Here is an 11,370-nt window from a genome sequence, read left to right as displayed (position 1 = left end):
ACTTGATGAGGGCTTTGCGTTGTGCACAAGATGCTGCAATGGAACATTGTTTTGAGCTATAATGACATCCTATATTCATTATTTTGATTCTTTTATGGAGAAATACCATAAAAGATGAACAATTACATAAAGAGCACAAGACATTTTTGCCCCACTCAAATTGCTTTTGTAGCTGTATTTTTATGGTTACAAAGCTAAAAGTAGTTACATACAATTATAATGCAACTGATAATGCCACCACTCTGTTTTTTATGTATTGCATGGAGGCAGTATGGAGCAAATAAGAAAACAAAATTATACTATAGTGTACTCTGTTAATGACCCGAGATCACTGGACTGTATGTAATTTACCAAAGTATAATCAGAGAAAACCAATAGCAAAATACCTATCACAGCAGACTTACCATTTTCAATGAAGGACCGAAGGTAACCTGCCACTCTGCATTTATCCTCAAGAGAGCATTCCTCTTCCTCCTCATCTTCATCTTCTGTGGCAGGCCACACTATCCTTTCTAGAATAGACTGCATAAAATAGTTCACCTTGGTTAATTTTTTCTCTTAAATGCTACAAGATAAAATAAGCTTAATTTGTCATTTTATATCTTTATTTATCTTGTAGTCTTAAGAGCGTCAGCAACATTAGGTGTATTTTTATTAAATGTAACCCAGCTGTTCGACTAGCCCAAGCACACAAAATAGTATATTGATGTTTTGTGTCAACAATTAATGTGCATCCTTCATAAATTAACCAAATACCTTTACTGTTCAGATATTAAAAGATGTGACTTGACCATACCTCACAACAGGGAGCAGTCTCTGATTCCCTTGGTAAGAAAAGAGGAATGATGTCTGATCTTTCTGTCAGAAGCGACCATACCATTGTCTCCTTAAGCCCTTTCCTCAGCTGCTTGACTTGACGGCTTGTTCGTGTTATGACCTACAACAGTGAGACCAAACCAAAACTGAAGTGTGAGTCCATAAAGTAAAACACACTTTAAATGTTAAATACTTAAAGAACATCCACTGTACTGGTAAAAGCAATTCAAATGGCCTCAAAAGAGATTTTTTTTAATGTATATGAAAAATGTACTTATTCACATCCAAAGGTTTTATTTGCTTTTCTATTTAAAATTTACATTTATTTGGGAGGATAAGTCTGTACTCACAGCGTGGAATAGCAGACGTTCATACAGCCACTTTCTATTGGTTTGTGTGACACCTGGCAGGTCCCAAGCCAGGGCTAGCTCAAGAACATTTCTTCGTTCCAGTTCTGTTAATTCAGCAGTGCCATCAAGCTAGGACAGAGGAAAAAAATTAGTAGTCAGTAGTAGGTACTGATGGCTATTCAATCATGTCTCTAAATTTAATATTTTGTGAAATAGTAATTCTTTAAAATAATGGTACAAAAATGCAAACCAGCTGAATAGTGCTGCGGATATCAATATCAGGGCAATCCTCAATCTGAACCGTAGCTGTTTCAGGTGAGCCACCAAAAAGGACATGGATGATTGCAGGACTTATACCAGACACACACGGTCCACCATGAATGAATGAATGTCCCATTATTCTTCCTAAGATCAAACATAATAAATTCACTTAGCCTAACATTGCATGGGGGTAAAAACAAACAGTTTTGTAACTGTATTCAATCTATTTTTCATCTTTATGGTTACAGTTAGGATAATGTAACACAAGTAATGCTGTTACCTTTAGTGCTGCACATGTATTATTTTAAATTACTCTTCCTCTTATTTCTGTACATAACTTTCTTACCTGCCACCAAAAACATGTCACTCTCAAGCAAGGTCTGAGAAGTGGATGGAGTCAAGTGTTCTGGCTCACCGTCAAACAGTCTTGTAAGATCTGTGTTCCCTGAAAAGAGTACAGCTAGGTTATGTTACGTATGAGAAATCCAGGCAGTAATTTTAACACAATTAACTCATTTACATAACAAACACATTTTCTTTACATGATGAAATATTCTCTTATTTAATCCACTATGCAAGTGGCCAGGCTATTTCATACATACATACCAAAATTCAAATGCAAACCAGACTGTACTAGAGAAACTGCCTTTGAGAAGAAGAATCTCTTCACCCCTTCTCCAACAGCAACATCCCCTAAAGGAAGAAGGAAAAAAAAACAAAACTTGTGAAGTTTCGGATTAGTCAGTCACTGGATTGCTAATGTTTTCCCAATACAGAAACAATACCTTCCAGTTTGCAGCTGACAGGGCCCGCCCACTCTACCTTTGGGGGCTTTGTAGAGGGAGATAAGTGATCTCTGTTGATCCACAATACTTTCCCGCAAGTCCATTTGCAGGACTACTGCCTTTCTGGTCTCATACTTTGAAAGTAACTCGGACTTGTAGAGCCAGGCTGCTCTGGTTGCATCTTGTTCACATTTCCACTCTGAAAGGTACACATTTGTATGGATCAATCAAAAGAAATAAAATATATGTAATTTTTGCCATTTGTCTGGTATGTTCCTAACTTAATTCCTGTCACTACCTGGTTTTTCCCCTAGAAGTGACTTTTCCTCATCTTGATGAGATGCATTTTCCTGCACTACCATATCACCTGATGATTGCTCTGCTCTTGCTGAATTTATGGTGGAGTCCAAGATGATACCATCTGGTTCCTCTACCCCGCAGGAGAGATTCCAGGCATCACTGTTGCTACAGGATGGGACCTCTGACCTTGCTGTTGTACTACGAGTCTGCCTAGCCTGACTTTCAGTAACAGACTGAGGTTCAGCACCACTCAATGAACTGTGAGAGGGATTGGCAGAGGTTTCAACATCCATCACCAATATATAAAGTGGATTTACTTAGTTTCCACACTGTATACCAAAATATACAGAAAATCAAAGATGTTCCTTACCTTGTGCATTTAGTGATGTGGTTTTTCATTTTATTTAAAGGAATGTTAATGTCACAATTCAGGCATTTTGTGGGGGGTCCTTGTTGCTGGAGGGTTGTCAGGCTCTACAGACAATATGGAGAAAAAAAAAATATATATATATATAAATTTGGTGCATGCTGTGATAAAAATATTTTGACAGTTCTGCAATTGCATTTGTCAACATGTGAGCAGCAGAAACAAATTGTAAACACAAAATGGCATATCTCCTACTAAACCTTTTCTAACAATTGCTTACATACACATTCAGCAACATTATTACTCATATGCAGTCATGTATCTAACCAGCTGACAGCTAAAGTGATTTGACACATAGTTGAGCTTAGCTAGCCATTTGAACAAGTTTATTAATACATGCAAATAACATATTCTGACCCTAGTCATTACTCACGTCTTCCAAATCAATACTTTCTGCAGTGGCCTTATATAGATCAAAGCTTGTCCAATTCCACTCAATGGACTGCGGAGATATCGCACTGTATATCCAGTGTCTGGGCTTGGGATTGTGCACAGGTTACGACTTCGTGTTGTACCCGAGATTCTCAGCAGTTCAAACCCTCCTGTGTCTTTTAGCTGAGGGAAGGTATCCTCAATCTTTGCCTTGACCACTTCTGGGTCATCATCCCTTCCTGTAAAACACATTACTTACTGTACATTACAACAAAAATGGTAAATGTAAGAGTAAAAAGGTAGTTAAACTAAATCTTGAAATATTAACAAATGACATGTAGCATCACCTTGGAATGAAATCCGTTTCTCTCCAAGTCCAGCTGCTGCTAGGTCAAATTTGACTGCTTTAGCTGGCACTGTGTCTGACATATGATCATGTAAACAGAAGAAGGTGTGTGTGTAAATGGAGCGGCATGCTTTCTTGGAAGATTGCGGGGTCAGAGATGAAAGTGGTGCTGAGGAAGGCCTCGCTCTGTAAGGGGCAAACAGTCTTGCGACTTCAGCTTTAAAAAGGGAAAAACAATATTAAAAAAAATTCTAAAAGCTTAGATTAATTGCTATTTAATTTGCAAGCATTTTACCTGCTTACAAAATCACTACATTGAACTAAAATTGCTTTCTTTTCGTTCACATAGATTACTTGACTTCCGTATTAGCAGAGAAGATAAGACACTTTAAAACAGTCATGATTAACTATTACCTACAACAATGTAAATAGTGATACAGACATTAACCCAGAAGACGATTATCTTCTCTTACCTAATTTATTGATTTCTTTGCTATGATAAAAACAGTATAAAAAAATCTGTGACTGAACTGATTAAAAAGCTCATTTTTGGCAGACAGACAGAATAACAAAGCAGTAATAACATATCGTTACTTACCCTGAAGCTAGCTGTGATAGCGTTAGCATTTGCTAACGTTAACACTGTGCTGTTTTGATGAGAAATTGGACCAGGGACCGCTTCATCTCCAGTATGCTGCTGCAACACTCTCTCAGACTGAGGTGAAGACGTACAATCTAAGCGGTTAGCAACTTCTCTGAGTAACTCAGAAACGAACTTGTCTCCTGCAGCCATGCCCTTCACAAGCATTGATACACCTGTAATGTTATTCGCGCCCAGTGTTTTACATTTGTCGGTGCCTTAACTTTATTTCGAGCTCCATACTGCCGCCATCTGCGTAGGAGACGCATTGCACCATTAAACCTAAATCGACACTTCATGTGCTATTACTTATGTCTGAGTAAAGGAGCAACCAATCACACAACTGGCTCCAACCTGTCTTTCTTGATTGACAGACAAAGTCATTCTGCTGAAAAGTCGCATTATGAAATAAATAGGCCATTGGGAAAAACGGGATTTTGAAATAAAGACTGACTTTGAAAAAAGGACATTTTGGAATAAAAACGTCTGGAAATAAATAAATTGCCTCAGGAATAATCTCTGTTATTGTTTAAAAATAATGACCATGAAATAATATTTCACAATAATAAATAAATTTATATAGCAGAATGCAATATATTTCACAATAACGAGCTTTTTTTTCAAAATGTGTTCCATTATTTCACAATTTCATTCTAGCATTACATATCTGTGTCTTATTTATTCACATAGTTATTTATTTCATCATGTCCAATTTATTTATTTAATTTTGAACACTTTGGAGTTCCATAGGTAGAAGCTCCTTACCGTTTGAAGAAAATCTCTTCTCAATCTGCTGTCCTCTTTTGCCTGCATCTTGTATTTTTTCCATCTGAGACTGACGTTATTCCATCTTAATTATTTTTCTCCGTGAAAAACACAGCAGCTCATCTCATCCCGGGGCGCCAGCGCCTCGAGCTCCGGGTCTCAGCAGAAAAGTGCCGATAAACGTTGCAGGCTGATCCAGGTTCTAGTATGTGACGTCACAGCTGGAACACTGTTACGCCTCTGCGTAACCATGGTTACAGGGGACGCTTTGGAGCTCAGCAGCAAAAGATTTCAGGTTAAACTCTAAAACCAAATAAAATCAATATACTGTACATGTGTGTAGTGTAAGCGTTCATTTTCTGGAAGAGGCTGTAAAACAGAGTTAAAAGGTGACCGATGGCAGCCGTACTGAGGTGAGTTGTTGACGATATGTTTTGTGCTCTTATACACTGTTAGCCTGTTCTGGCTGGCGTTAGTGAAGCTGCTTTCAACTGGATGTCACATTGTTGAACTCTGATGATTAATGAACTCTCGATGTGACGATGGTAGAATGTAATTGTAACCCTGTGTTCATTTAGTCCTTTGATACCGTTTAATATCCAGTCCATCTGTCTGGTGTTTTTAACATGCCCTGGAATAATGTAAAGTTTTACAGTGATTTACGACTCTTTCGCGACAGTCAGCTGGGGAGTAAACTGTGGCTGTTCTCAGAGGTAGCTCATGTGAGCCAGCAGTGACATCTGTACATGCAGTAGCCTTAAAATGCTGATTATTTATTCTCCTGCTAGGTAAGAATTGGTGTTTTATACGTACATTGTTTCTTTCCGTATGTTATCGTTTGGTTATGTTATGATGTGTGGTTAATGATGATTATTAGTGTGCTAATCGTGAATAAGCTAGTAGCAGCCATGTTAAGCGGACTTCGGTGATCAAGTTCGTGTGTGACTGTTTGGAATATGGCTGGCACTACTTTTAAGAAGCAAGCTAAAGGGATGTGTTTTAAAAAGGTGCAAGGACCTAACTCAGTGAGTGAGTGTGTTCAGTAAGTTGTCTTTCATGTTGTGCATTTGAACTAGCAGACTGTACTGTTGTTGTTTAGGGGCTATGAGCACACATGGGCTGTGTCCCAATCCAGCGACCGCACGTACACAAAGTAACACAAGGGCCGTTTATCAATGTCCAGCTTTGTGTGACAGAAATGAAGGAGAAAAGTGTTTTGTTGTTCCTTCATTTTTGTCATGACATCACTTTGAGTATCTGAGGCTGAGACCACGTGACTGTAAAACATGATAGTTGTTCTTCATTTCTGTACAACAGTCATTTTAAGATTAGTTAGTAAATAACAATTAGCTCATGTTGTTCATGAGACTAAAGTCATTTAACTTTGGTAATGTAAATATAATATGGCCAATGTTATATAGAGAAGGAGGATTTAGTGTTTGTGTTATTACGAGTGCTAAACAAGAAGAGTTCCAGATGGTCCAGTGGACACATGTGTGACTCCTGTGATTAAAGCATCTTTCTTTCAGCTTAACGAGTGAACCGTCAGCTCGTTCAAACACACGTTAAAGTCCGTTTGGCTCGACACCACCGAACAGAGGCAGCAATATAACATAGCTAACATTAACAGTGCAGTGAATCCTGCTTGTGCCGCCATATTCAGGACTGCAAACCGAGCAGCATCACTGACTTTCAGCTTGTTGTGTTTGTGGATATATGACTGACTTTAATTATCCATAAAATCATCACATGTCTGTAAGATTAAGGTCAGATATATAAGTAGAGGCTTTAAAACCAAGTCAGTACAAACATCACTAATGTCACATAACTTTGCCGACATGTGGCCAACAGTAATGTTTTAATGTTCTTCATTATTAAAGTTTACTCTTCGGCCGCTCCGCTTCAGCTCTCTACCGTATTTTTCGGCAAAATTATCCACACCCAGCACTGCCTATGAATTGTGGGATATATGGGACCACGAAGTGTACAGCAGACCACACTTCAAATTTGGAGTACACTTGGGATTGGGACAGCCGTCGTCGCGTCGCTGTGATGTAATAGGTCTCAAAATGCGTACTCAGGAGCATGCGGTCGCTGGATTGGGACACAGCCATGGTCTGTAGCTGTGTCAGAGCCAGCTTGTGTGAGCCAGCGGTGATATCTGTACACGCAGTAGGCTTTTAAAATACTCATGTGTCATTCTCCTGCCAGCAGTGGAGGAGACTTTTCTGCTGAGGAAGAGGCTGTGCTCTCCTGCCGTCCTACTGGTGCCATTGAGGGATCAGCGGCTGCTACATGTTCTTGTTTGGACTGAAGGACTCACAGACACGTTTCATATTTAGCTCTATACATTTTAAAAACATTTTCTTATTCACACAGGCTGCATGGAGACCTTTTGGTTGTTGCCACAGACGCTTTCTCTTACTACGGATGGAGGATGTTGCGGTTTTACAACCCATGGACTGAGAAAGGACTCAATAAGTAACCTGTTCACATATTCCAGGGTTAAACACAAGTGAGTCTCAATTTGATATTAAGTGAAGTGTTGGTAACTGATGCCAATATCTCCCTGTTTAAATCCCATTCATATAAGGGACCCTGATTTTATCCTGCTACAAACATATTCAGCCAGTGTTAGTTAAGTTTCCTGTACACATGTAAAGCAGATGTGAGAGAGGCTGTGATGAAGTCCTGGAGTTTTTAAGGATGTACGTGCTGCAGTCCAGAATATGAATATGTTGGACACAGGTGGTAAAGTGCTGTCACACCCTGAATAAACTGTGCTCTGTTCTTTGGTAAGCGACATATTTGTTACATAATCATATGGTTTATCAGAGGGGAAGTTTTAGAATACTAGAGTCCAAGGTTAGGTGCAATAATATTCAACCGTAATATTAGCTTTTAACTAGGTCTTGTCAGTTAGCTGGTGTTGTGTCAAAAAGTCATGTCTGCCATAAACTAATTCCCAGTATTTGTCAAAAACCAGCTGATCATATTTAAACTGCTGTAGACAACTTTTTATGTATCCCTCATGAGTGATATTGAGTCATCTTGTGCCACAAACAACATTCCTGTCACAGGGTAGAAGCTGTAACCATGTTTTGGCAGTGACTTTTACTTCTTATTTCTTTCATTTGACATTAAAATGACTTTTTTAAAGAGCAGAAACTGCAACTAATATAATAATAGTTCTCTAAACATATTATAAGTTTCCCAAAAGGACTGGGTTGGTTTTAATATAACACAGAGTTATAAATATACTTGAAAAAAATGGGTCGTTATTAAGCTTGATATATCCCCTTTTGTAAATCATGCTCACTAAAGTCTGTTTACCAACATAAGTAAAGACACTGGAAATCAGTTTTTGTCAGACGATGACTTTTTGTCACAACACTGGAGGTGAAGCAGGTATGATCCTTCATATCTGCAGTGTGAAGGTGCAGACATAAGTTCAGACATCCCTGGATGTTTAAGAGTTTACAATTTATCTGGTTCATTGGCTTTAGTCAGTTAGTCACTAATTACTCAACATTATTTTCCAAGTCCTCCTGAATTCAAAGAAATATTCAGGGGACTCGGCGCTGTGCTTTCCCACAGGTGAACTCAGGTGAAATGAAAGAAGTAGTGGATTACCCTCCTCCTCTGGTACAATGATAACTCAGAAAAGCTCCTGGGAGTAATGAGATCAGGCTCAGAAGTGGTTCTAAGAATGTATATGTGTATTTATAAATGACATACTTAAGTAATGCTTAAATAATGAGGAGATTAAGCAGTGACCAGTGACACATTTAACAATGTGTCATTGTGTCATTCTATGTTTGTTTATGAGAACAAGGTCCTTTTTTTCTATCAGGTAACCTAAAAAATGACTGACTGCACCTTTAAAAACACTAACTTAAATAAAGCAAGATAACCCAGCAGTCCATAATGTGTGCACTATGTCACTAAAGTTATTGTCACTGCAAATGTAAAAGTAAACATAAATGAACCACAGAGGAAGTGACATGACTTTGAAGACTGATGTGATCAGGTGGAAAGTGCAGGAAGCTGACTGATGTCCATCTGTGGCTGCATTAAATGTTGGCCTGTCCTGTATCAGCCATTCAGGATTTTCTTTGATGAACATTTAGCTCTGATGGCATGAACGTGCTCAGTGCATTATTGTTGGCTTTTCTACAGTCTGATATTTGTTTAATAATTGATCGATACAGTGCATTAAATAAGATGTTAAAAACCTCATCATCATATCAAACATGATAGATTTGTTTGGCACATGCTGACTGCTTTTCTAATTGTAACAGAACAGGAGGCGAGAGCAGAGAACAAGAGTGCAGCAGTTTGGTGGAAGGTGAAGAAGAGGTGAGCATCCAAAAGACGAGCAAGAGGACAGTTTCATAGGAGACATCACGGCACAATAAAAGCTGTAAGAGCAGAGATTCATTCATATTTTTACTATTTTTCCTTTTAGTCCCGCTGCGTACAATAAATCAAATATAAAGAACAAACAAGAACTCAAATTGCATTGTTGTTCAGTATAATTCTGTGACTTCAACCTTTAGCTAACGTGTAACGTATGACATTTTATATAAATGTGACTATAACATACAGTCAATAATATTAGAAAGGTGCTGTTACTGAGTGAAACCTCCAAAGTCTGGATTTAGCTCCAGTGTTTTAAGATCCCAGCAGCGCTCGTATTTATGGCCACATTGTTCAGAGAGACGAGCTTTCTGGGTGCTGACTCAGAGGGACCACTTTAGTTCATTGAAACTTTAATGCCAGTTTAGTTTCAGACATTAAACTGGACACGTTTTGAATCTAATTGATAATAACAGAGCGATGCAACAGTGTTAGTGTGACGCCCTGCATATTTGAAGGATTATGATAAACCTCCGTTCTTACTGAATCTGTAACATTGATCTGCCTGCATCATTTTTAAACAGTTTGTGTTGTTGTTGTGTTACTGTGCACAGAGAAACTCACCTGATGTAGTGGTAAGGCCATGTTCACCACTAGATGGAGACAACCTGGCACAGGTATTTTCTCTACATATTTTGTTTACATAGAAAGCAAAAGAAAAAATGTCTTGAGGTCTTTGCAGTGTTTTGTGCTTTTCAGATACTATTAAATTCGGCTCTTTTGAATTTCTTTGGCGACAGAGAAAGACTGGACTCAAAAAATGATCTTTATTTTTACATTTGCAGAAATGGAGACCCGCCACACGAACACACAAGCTCAGCTCTGAATTCTTTGCCAGCTGCATATATATTTCTGCACTGCGTCACACCGACACACAGTTTACTTTTTGTCTGGTTTCCTGTATTTTATACGCCTGTGCAGCTCTGCACTAAAACCTCCTGTTCTCTGCAGCAGCATGCAGTTTCCTGTCAGTACTCTGTGACATTGTGCTCAAACTGGTGTTCTCCCAGTCTGGCCTCATTAAAACAAAATAAACAGAAAATAAGCATTAAGAATATATATTTATTTCGTAACAATACACATGGAAACTTCACACAGACAAACACACACACAAAACAACAAAATGCTCGTCTCATTTTGAGAATTTCACCACTTTTACTTTTCATGGAAAATAACTTGTTACATGACATCATTTAAAATAAGTTTGTCAGTGAATGGCTGCCACATAAGTATAAATCTAAATCACACATGTGGGTAGGGCTGCATAGTCAGTAAAAGTCTCCAAGGCTCTGCAGAGCTCCAAACCTCCTCTGCCACAAACAGAAGCATCAAAAATGTGCGCTGGGAGCTTCATGGAAGGATTTCTACAGCCAAGCAAATCTATATGTGTGTGGCCAAGAAGCTCAGTCCATGTAGGGTATCTTAGCACAGTTTGTGTCAGTCAGGTCAGCTAGTGGGAGGGCAGAGAGGGCAGCCTTTACAGTATTTTTAGTGTAGAGTGACAGGAACTGCCTATGAGCTTCTAATCAGGCAGAAGTGTTGACAGAAAACATATCAAAGGAAATACATTGATGAAAATCAAAGAAGATAAATATTTATGTGATGTTCTATTTTCCTGAGAGCTGATTGGCTGTGATGACTCCTTCAAGTACTACATGAAACTTTGTCCTGCTAGTTACGCCTGCTGTCTGTTCTCAGGCCTCCTCCTGCTTCACTGGCATATATCCATCACCAGAGGGCTCCACTGACCTGCCTGCTGACATCAGAGCACACCCCTGTGTCATGTGACCTGTCCCAAGCAAGTTCAAAGGCAGCTGTGGTAGAGAGAGCAGGGAGTTTAGTAGAGCACTGGAAGGATGAGGTGGAAACGGTAGATTCAGTGGACGTGG

At 38.9% G+C, this 11,370-nt stretch overlaps 3 long non-coding RNA genes across 6 annotated transcripts; 1 reads left to right on the top strand and 2 right to left on the bottom strand.

Moving 5' to 3' along the window:
• Positions 1 to 434: 434 nt before the first annotated feature.
• LOC134623496 (uncharacterized) lies at positions 435 to 1,247 on the bottom strand. Its single transcript, XR_010093345.1, has 3 exons — positions 1,167 to 1,247; positions 797 to 937; positions 435 to 522 (listed from the first exon to the last, which is right to left on the bottom strand). It is a non-coding gene; the product is annotated as an uncharacterized LOC134623496 (long non-coding RNA).
• A 224-nt stretch (positions 1,248 to 1,471) lies between these two features.
• On the bottom strand, positions 1,472 to 2,236 carry LOC135932384 (uncharacterized). The gene is made up of 4 exons (XR_010573469.1): positions 2,213 to 2,236; positions 2,034 to 2,120; positions 1,774 to 1,872; positions 1,472 to 1,571 (listed from the first exon to the last, which is right to left on the bottom strand). It is a non-coding gene; the product is annotated as an uncharacterized LOC135932384 (long non-coding RNA).
• Positions 2,237 to 5,096: 2,860 nt separating this feature from the next.
• Positions 5,097 to 10,956, top strand: LOC135932383 (uncharacterized). Of its 4 annotated transcripts, none has more exons than XR_010573468.1 (5): positions 5,097 to 5,475; positions 7,442 to 7,577; positions 9,364 to 9,485; positions 10,036 to 10,098; positions 10,267 to 10,956. It is a non-coding gene; the product is annotated as an uncharacterized LOC135932383 (long non-coding RNA). The 4 variants fall into 4 exon arrangements; XR_010573466.1 differs by lacking the exon at positions 5,097 to 5,475 and adding an exon at positions 5,746 to 5,850; XR_010573465.1 differs by lacking the exon at positions 5,097 to 5,475 and adding an exon at positions 5,754 to 5,850 and having other exon boundaries at positions 7,277 to 7,577.
• The last annotated feature ends 414 nt before the right edge of the window (positions 10,957 to 11,370 follow it).

Source organism: Pelmatolapia mariae, unplaced genomic scaffold, assembly GCF_036321145.2.
Source record: "Pelmatolapia mariae isolate MD_Pm_ZW unplaced genomic scaffold, Pm_UMD_F_2 NODE_ptg000688l+_length_28431_cov_1, whole genome shotgun sequence".
Classification (NCBI taxonomy): Eukaryota; Metazoa; Chordata; class Actinopteri; order Cichliformes; family Cichlidae; genus Pelmatolapia; species Pelmatolapia mariae.
This window is presented reverse-complemented; position numbering and strand designations above follow the sequence as displayed.